Here is a 9,573-nt window from a genome sequence, read left to right on the forward strand (position 1 = left end):
TTTCTACACCTATAGCTCTATAAATGGACGTGTATTTGTTAGCTCTAGAACAGAGGAAGGAGTAAACTGTGAGTTGTCGGAATGATTCCCTGAATAATATTCTGTAGGGAACTGCTGTGCAATGTGGGCCGCTTTTCTGTAACATCTATGATTTTAACATGCCTTGTAGAAACGACGGATTTAGGTTGGTGCTGGCACTAATTTTGGGTAGATGCTTTTCTCCGCAAGGCTCGCTTCGACGCAAGGACCAGAGCTGTGCCTTTATTCCTGAGCATAAACCTTTAAGCGCACTGTGAAAATACTTGTTTTTATTACTGTCACATGGGTACAAAGCCACCAGTTTTCTCGATGACACACGGCCCACGTAAACTAAGTGATTCTCGAAGATGGCGTCATGGAGCGATTAACTACCAGCTACGAGGTTTCCCAGCGAATTCATTAAACTCCAGAGGCATCTGCTCCAAATTTGGTATCGCATCACCTTTCGACTACGTCTAATTCCCACAGTCCAGATTGAAGACATTGCAAGCCCACCTTTCTCAGCGTGTTTGCTTTGGACTCAGACCACGGCATCGACTGCCACAGACAAGCGCTTTCGGACACCGCCAAAATTCGCCTTGGTCCGACGAAGTTCAGAGAAAAAAATTCATTTCTAAAATCTGTACAGAATGAGACGACAGTTGTTTTATCGCATATTAACGAAGCATAGTACATTGCACCTTTCGGCAGCCAACATTCCAATGCGTTAGCATTATCAGGCGCTCTCAGCGGTTAGTGCGATGTCTCAGTGCCTCCTCATGAATAGAAAAAGACATCCCATATAAAAAGTCTATCAGAGCATATTCGGCAGGAATACCTTGTAGAAATCCCACCGGGGTGGCGCAGTGGTTACGGCGCTCGACTACTGCTCCCAAGGACGCGGGATCGAATCCCGGCCTCGGCGGCCGTTTTTTGATGGAGGCGAAAAACAAGGGGCCCGTGTGCTGTGCGATGTCAGTACACGTTAAAGAACCCGAGGTGGTCGAAATTTCCGAAGTCCTCCACTACGGCGTCTCTGATAGCCTGAGTCATATTGGCATGTTAAACCCCACTAAACCAAACAATACCTTGTATAAAGCAAATATGTAACATCACAGTCACGGCGACGCCATGTTTGTTTCATTGAAGGGTAGATAGGCTGTATAACGTAATATGAAGGTAACAGCAAGTTCTAGGAGAAGTGTTCAGATGGTGGTGTAAAGTGATAAGGAGCTCATGGACAGTTCTAAGGCTTTCATAAAGAAGCAATGTATTTTAATGACAGCAAAACATGCCCAATGTGATTCAAAGACGATCCTATCAAAACTGGCAATGCTTTGGCATGTGTTAACCTAGTCATAATGAAATCTATTTGGGTCCACCTCAGATTTGGCAATGACGGTTAACAAATAGCACTGAACAAGGGAAGAGGGGCGGAGTCTCAGTTCACAGGTCGAGCCAACGTTTCAACAAGTGGACTCGTCTTCGTCCTGACGAATACAAGTCCATTTGTCGAAACGTTGGCTCGACCTGCGAACTGAGGCTCCCCCCTCTACCCTTCTTCAGTGCTCATTCATACCGCGTAAGCCGTCATCTTCCTCTCGTTCTACCTGGTTGCTCGGTTAAAGTCGCACGTTACTCTCCTCGTCGGGTTCTTTGCCAACAGCGGCGGCAGGAAATGTGGCATCGGTGGTGCAACCTTGCACGCCCTCAGCGTATATGCGCCCAGGCAACCCTTTTCGCTGTCGAAATCTTGCGAATGCCTTCAAACCTTCTTCCAAAGTATGAGCTATCATTTTTATAACGTCGGTGTATATGACTATTCACTAGCAATAATATAATACAAGACTCCTAAAGATGACTTCACGAAGGCTGTTCATAGTTTTATCCCGTAGTGGCATATGCGCTTTCTGCATTCTTGGCCATCGTCTTCTAGTTTTTTTTTGTTGATCTTTTTATTCCAGGGCGCGCGAACGCACAAGAAAAAAAAATAACACTGATAAGCAAGAAACTTTTTTAGGAATCCCGAAAGGTCTCTGCTTTGCCAAAGCCATTCTTTCCAGTAAATTGAAAGAAATCATCAATGGCGAATGTGCGCTTTAATTATTAATATAGATCCAGAATCCTTCAAAATCATTTTATGCTCGTGAAACGTCTCCATAACTCTATAAGGGAGCTTTGAAATCTTCCAAAGACAGCAGCACAGCAGTGCTGGGATCAAACGGGGCATATTTTATTCATAACAGCGAGCGGGTGGCTGTGGGGATTATATTTTACGGTTTCGTTGTGGCGTTTTAAATGAGAAAACGTCTATCAGCTATCCGCAGAAACTATGGACAGAAAGTGCCCACTCCACCCTGTCAGTCATAAAAAACGGATAAAAATCCTGTCTCCACTGGTGACGGAACCTCAATGTATCGTGTACCCAGCAAATCTCTTTAACCTGTACCGCCACGCTCAAAATCTCGCTTTTCTCCATTTGCCTGACTTTGACATACATTACTTCACGAAAAGAAACCCCAATCACATATGAAGGACACATGACTATGTATTTTTATGGATGTCATGATCAGGCAATGTTAGCATTGTTTCGCGACAATGACAATCCCGCAACAACAACCAAAGTCTGCACCTTTGAAAGCCAGTCGGGTGGTCCGGTAGCTTTTTGTATGGCGATAAACAAATGCGAATGAAGCGGCTGGGCTAAAGCCAAAAGGACGCTCAGTTGTGGATGTGTCGGGAAGCGACCGGAAAGTCCGATGTTGCAAGGAGATATATCACATAGCAACATGGAATGTAAGATCTATGACGCAAGGTAAACTGGATATCGTCAAGCGAGAAATGGACAGATTGAACATTGATATCTTGGGTATCAGCGAGCTCAAGTGGACCGGAATGGGAGAATTTAACTCCGGCGACCATTATGTCTTTTATTGTGGGAACGAATCCGAGAGAAGGAATGGGGTCGCTCTCATAGTAAACAGAAGAATGGGCAAAGCAGTGCTAGGGTACAACCCCAAAAACGACCGAATGATTTCACTTCGGATCCAAGGTCACCCTTTCAACATAACATTTATCCAAGTCTATGCACCGACCACTGCTGCTGAAGAAGCTGACGTTGAGAGATTTTATGCGGACCTACAATGCCTTTTAGACCGCACCCCATCATCAGACGTCGTTTTTCTCATAGGAGACTGGAATGCTAAGGTCGGGAGTGAAGAAATATCCGGAATTACAGGCAAGTTCGGTCTTGGTGAGCCAAATGAAGCTGGGCAGAGGCTAGTAGAGTTCTGTCAAGAAAACAACCTGACCATAGCGAATACTCATTTTCAACAGCACAAGAGGCGCCTGTACACATGGATTTCACCGGACGGTCTGTACAGGAATCAGATCGATTATATTATTTGCCGGCAGAGATGGAGAAGCGCTATACAAGCAGTAAAAACAAGGCCTGGGGCCGATTGTGGCAGCGATCACCAGCTTCTTGTTGCCAAAATTAAGCTTCGATTGAGGAAAACGCAGAAAACTAGAAGGCCTTTCAGGTATGATCTGGATCAGATTCCATTAGAATATGCTGTGGAAGTGAGGAATCGATTTCAAGAATTAGATCTAGAAGACAAAGAGCCCGAAGAGATGTGGACTGATGTTCGTGATATAATACAAGAAGTTGCTACTAAGGTAGTTCCAAAGCAAAAGAAATGCAAAAAAGCAAACTGGTTATCTGAAGAGGCTTTGCAAATAGCTGAGGAAAGGAGGATGGCAAAAGGTATGGGGGAAAGAGAAAGATACAAGGTTCTCAATGCGGATTTTCAGAAAATAGCAAGGAGCGATAAGAATGCCTTCCTGAACATACAGTGTCAAGCAGTTGAGGACAACAGCCAATTAAGGAACACAAGAGCTCTGTATAAGACAATCAAAGATATCAAAGGAAGCTTCTGTGCTAAGCTGGGCGTGATAAAGGACAAACGAGGCAAGGACCTCACTGAAGCCTCAAAGATAAAGAAGAGGTGGCAGGAATACACAGAAGAACTGTACAAGAAGGACCCGGATGTGCAAACCCAACATAGGACGGTTGTGATTACTGATCTCGAGCCGGGCATCCTGAAGAGTGAAGTTGAATGGGCCTTAGCCAGCCTTGCTAAGAACAAAGCTAGCGGAATTGATGGTATTCCAGCTGAGTTGCTTCAAAACCTCAACCACGACGCTGTTAACACACTGCATACATTATGTCAAAAGATTTGGACAACCCTGCAGTGGCCACAGGATTGGAGGAGGTCAGTTTACATCCCCATTCCAAAGAAAGGCAGTGCCAAAGATTGTTCCAACTACCGCACGATCGCGCTTATTTCGCATGCTAGCAAGGTGATGTTAAAAATCCTGTAAGGTAGGCTGCAGCAGTATGTGGATCGGGAGCTTCCGGACGTGCAAGCTTGGTTTCGCAAGGGCAGAGGAACTAGAGACCAAATTGCCAACCTTCGCTGGATTATGGAAAAAGCAAGAGAGTTCCAGAAACCCATTTACTTCTGCTTTATTGGTTATGCGAAAGCGTTTGACTGCGTAGATCACAGCAGATCGTGGCAAGCTCTCCAAGAGATGGGAGTTCCAATTCACCTCATCTGTCTCCTCAGGAACATGTATGGAGGACAAGAGGCCACAGTCAGAACTGGGCATGGCCTTACTGATTGGTTTCCGATTGAGAAAGGGGTGAGGCAAGGCTGCATACTGTCGCCCTGCCTATTTAACCTATATGCAGAGTGCATCATGAGGAAGGCCGGTCTGGACGAGTCTTCAGCTGGAGTGAAGATTGCTGGAAAACGTATCAACAACCTTAGATATGCGGATGATACCACTTTAATGGCAGAAAGTGAAGTGGAACTTAAGAGACTTCTGATGCGATTACAAGAAGAGAGTGAGAAGTTTGGGCTTAAACTGAACATTAAAAAGACGAAGATCATGGCGTCTTGCCCTATAGAGTCCTGGAGCATCAATGGACAAGAAGTGGAAGCTGTGACAGATTTTCTGTTCTTGGGCGCCAAGATTACCTCGGAAGGAGACTGCAGCCATGAAATTAGGAGACGCCTGCTTCTGGGAAAGAGAGCAATGGTTAGCCTTGACCGCCTAGTAAAGAGCAGAGACATTAGTCTACCAACCAAGATCCGTATAACCCGTGCTATGGCCTTTCCAGTTGTGATGTATGGATGCGAGAGTTGGACTGTGAAAAAGGTTGACCGGCGAAGAATTGACGCTTTTGAATTGTGGTGCTGGCGAAGACTCTTAAAAGTTCCTTGGACTGCCAGAAGATCAAATCAGTCGATATTGTCGACCATAAACCTTGACTGCTCATTGGAGGGTCAAATTCTAAAGTTAAATCTCAGCTACTTTGGTCATCTGATGAGAAGAGAGGAGTCGCTGGAGAAAGATTTGATGTTGGAAAAGGTTGAGGGTCGCCGGAGAAGGGGTAGGCAGCGAACGCGATGGTTAGATGGCATTCTCGAGGCATTGCAGATGAAGCTATGTGATGTTAAGAAGATAGTGAGAGACCGGAAAGCGTGGCGTGACATGGTCCATAGGGTCACGAAGAGCCGGACACGACTGAACGCCTGAACTGAACTGAAACAAATGCATACTCTCTCGAAAATGCATTCCAGCAGATCTTGCGTTCCTGTCACAGTGATAGCCTGATATTCCAGACCACCATATAGAGTGGAAGCTCAAAAGCATAATTACATAAAATACTACCCTATCCTCATTGCTTATGCTTAAGTATCGATCGTTAAGGAAACTGGAGCCAGGCACGGAATCGTGAGAATAACATTGTAGTTCTTACTCTCTAGTGTGAGAATGATTGTAGCAATCACAATGACGTTGCAATGGTAATAATGATAATGATGATACCAGCCATGATAGGAGGGTGCTGTTTAGAGGGGTTGGTAATAATAACTACAGCAAATGCGATTCACCGTGTGCAGCAGCAACGCTAAAACGTTCGCATTACTGCAATCTAGACTTTTTTGGGGGGCAGTATTTCATCTGAAGCATTCACGATGTAAATGAATGTGTGCATTTTCGTAAATGAATTGCTCTGTAAGAACCATGCCGTCAGATGTTTAAGGGCTGACACTTGGCGACAGGATCGACGAGGAACAGGCACCGCTTTCTCGTTCGCACACTCACGCTAGCTACGACAGAATCGTAGACGGGCCATTCCTCAGCAATCATTTGGTTACTTCACATTTTATCCCCTTAACATGCGCGTTCTTGGGAAACATTTTGACTCATTTCACTTTGCCCAGGAAAAGGAAATAACAAGAAGAATACGATTGGGATGGAGCGCATTTGGCAAGCACTCGCAGATTATGACTAGCAGCTTACCGGTATCGCTCAAGAGGAAAGTATACAACAGTTGCATCTTACCTGTACTCACCTATGGGGCTGAAACGTGGAGGCTAACCAAGAGAGTTCTACTTAAGTTGAGGACAACCCAGAGGGCTATGGAACGAAAAATGGTAGGGGTAACATTAAGAGATAGAAAGCGTGCAGAATGGGTCAGAGAAATTACTCAAGTTACCGACATTCTAGTAGAAATTAAGAAGAAATGGACATGGGCAGGACATGTAGTGCGAAGAGAGGATAACCGATGGTCGCTGAGGGTAACAAACTGGATTCCAAGGGAAGGAAAGCGTAGCAGGGGGCGGCAGAAAGTTAGGTGGGCGGATGAGATTAAGAAGTTCGCAGGGGTCAAGTGGATGCAGCTAGCACAGAACCAGGTTAAGTGGAGAAATATGGGAGAGGCCTTTGCCCTGCAGTGGGTATAATCAGGCTGATGATGATGATGATGATGGCTTTGCCCAGTATGGTATGTTCCCAGTCAAGGGTAATGAGTGCTTCTGCAGCGTGAAATGTCCAGCTGGAATTATTCGTTACTTTGTGATGACCTGTTTTAGGAGTGAGCTCCATGTTATCAAAAACCAGCGCGAACGCGACGCCAGCAATAAATGTCAGACGCCCTCGCGGGAAGAGTTTTTGCACCTGTCACTGGACAAGTCGCACGGAGGGTATCGATCTGCTAGACAAAATTTCGCTATTCGCTCAAAAGTTTACCGCCATTAGCCAAGTGTGAAATAGCTCCTCTTCTTACTTCTGCTTTCGTCTGAACCAGCGCGAGAATTCGCATTAGCACTCATACAGGTGACAAGGAAAGCAACAGAAGGAAGGTGGAGCAGAGAGGAACGAGAGATGCTCTAGACGCGGTCCACCCTGCCTGGTCACCCGAGGGATGACTGCCTGGAGATACGAAGACGGCTCGCTAGTCCTGGCGTCGCGCCTATTGAGCTCGTCGTGTGCACCATCTCCATGAGCGCTGCCTGCAGCTATGGCCATCATCTCCCACCTCAAGCACCGGATCATCGCAGTGGCGTCCAGACGCAACCTCATGAATGTCGGGTGAGCGGGGGCATCCAGCTCTGATTAAAATTTTTACTTTTCCTAATTCTTGTGTTATTCTTGCTCTCCACCCCGAAAAGAGCCCTATGACCAGGACATCACACATGAGTGTTACTTATATTAGGCTTGGTTTATTAAGAGATGGTCACCGTCATCAGTACTGACAATGATAGACCTAGCGTATAAATATAAGACATTGCCTGTAACCAAGTTTCTTCCGACGAAGGCCGGTTTCGCGTCCGAAACGTCAATACATACTATTTCTTTACCACCTCTGACTGTTTTTCTCAACGTGTATATATTGTAACGTCAATGTCAAATGAACGAATGAAGCCGACAGTCGGAGATATTCGGAGGTCGTAGGTTCGGTCTCCACCATCTGCACGTTCTTTTCCCTCTACTTTGTGTTTATCTTTTCCCTAAACAGATTACATTACTAATTTATGTGATTACCGGAGTAAATATAAAAAAGACAAGACAAAGTACACTTCCCAATGCTTTGCTTGGCCTCGCTGACTGTCGGCTTCGTTCCTTCATGTATTATAACGAGTACCCTCCTTTCTCCTTCACACACACACACACACATATATATATATATATATATATATATATATATATATATATATATTGTGAGGCAGAAGGACGCACCAGCAAATTAACCTTTAAATTTCAGATTGGCCGGCGCTACCGACTAGCCACAGCTATAGTGCCCAGAAATATACTAGGCACACTATACCACTGCTCATCAACACTTCGTCTTCTTCCCACGACACGATCTCCGATGATGATTACGCTCAGATGAAGATGAAGTTCACTCCCAATGCTTACAACCTTCGCCGTCCCAAACGAAAGCGACAATCGTCTTCGCAAATTATATCTCAAGGTCGCCGGTTGAAGTTTTTCAAACGCGACACGTGCACAATCAAGGCGCCGCGAAACCGACGATAGCGAAAAGGCGATGCAGGTGTGGTGTGATCGTTTACCGGGGAAGTTTGTTCTAGAACTGTGCACGGGCCAATAAAACGGTTCAGAAACATTTCACACAGGCCGGGGATGCGAGTAGGTGTCCAGTGTAACACTTCGTCTCCAGGGCGGAAAGACACCGAGCGATGGGTCGTATCATACGTGCTTTTGCTGGAAGCTTGAGTGGCTTCCGTTTGAAGGCGGGCATGATCACGGCAGTGTGCGATACGAAACACGAACTGTTCGTTGGAAGGCGCGGCAGAAGGAGTGGAAGCTGAGAAGAAGGATGCTTCGAGGGTGAAGGTAGGGTGGCGGCCATAAAGAAGAAAAAACGGAGAGTAGGTGGTGGTTCGTTGAAAGGCAGTGTTGTAGGCGAAGATGACAAAGGGGAGTAAAGAGTCAAAGTTGTTGCGCTGAGGGTGAATGTAGGTGGATAGCATATCAGAAAGCGTGCGATGAAAGCTTTCTGTGAGGCAACTAGTCTGAGGGTGGTAAGATGTAGCTTTGCGCACCGTGCCTGAAGCATGAACCACTTCTGCGAGGACAGTGGAGAGGAACGACTTGAAACGATCTCAAAGAAGGAGGCGAGGGGAGCCGTGGCGAAGACGTATGGTGTGGAGGAAGAAGTTGGCGATTTCGGAAACGGAGCCGGAAGGAGGTGCTAGGCTTTCAGGGTATCTGGTAAGGTGGTCAACAGCAGTAACGACCCAGCGGTTGCCAGCTGGAGTCAAGGGAAGGGGTCCATACAAGTCGATTCCGACGACTTCGAAAGGCGTGAAAGGACATGGAAAAGGTTGCTAGAAGGCGATGTAGACCGCTTGCGTCATTGACAAGGGATGCAATACTCTACATATTTCAATACTGAGTTTGAAAGGCCAGGCCAGAAGACACGACTTTTAATGCGGTCGTAGGTATTGTGGTATCCAAGGTGACCTGCAGGGGGGGTCGTCATGAAAGGCTTGTAGAATGTTAGAACGCAGGGAAGAAAGAATTACAGGAACCCAGGTGTGGCCCAGTGGGCTTTAGTTGTGCCAAAAAGAATTTGACATCTTGTAACTTGAAATTGCTGAGCCCATGACGGAGACGGGCATTTGGAGATCTAATAACACCGGTGAGACTATCAATCAGCTTTCGACAGTAAGGGTAAGC

General features: G+C 46.1%; 1 long non-coding RNA gene across 2 annotated transcripts in view; it reads left to right on the plus strand.

Moving 5' to 3' along the window:
* Nucleotides 1-9,573, plus strand: part of LOC146172423 (uncharacterized) — a 501,238-nt gene that overhangs the window by 294,866 nt on the left and 196,799 nt on the right. The gene's annotated exons all lie outside the window — the stretch shown is intronic.

Source organism: Amblyomma maculatum, unplaced genomic scaffold, assembly GCF_055883805.1.
Source record: "Amblyomma maculatum isolate TAMU_Amacu unplaced genomic scaffold, ASM5588380v1 scaffold_13, whole genome shotgun sequence".
In the NCBI taxonomy this organism is placed as follows: domain Eukaryota; kingdom Metazoa; phylum Arthropoda; class Arachnida; order Ixodida; family Ixodidae; genus Amblyomma; species Amblyomma maculatum.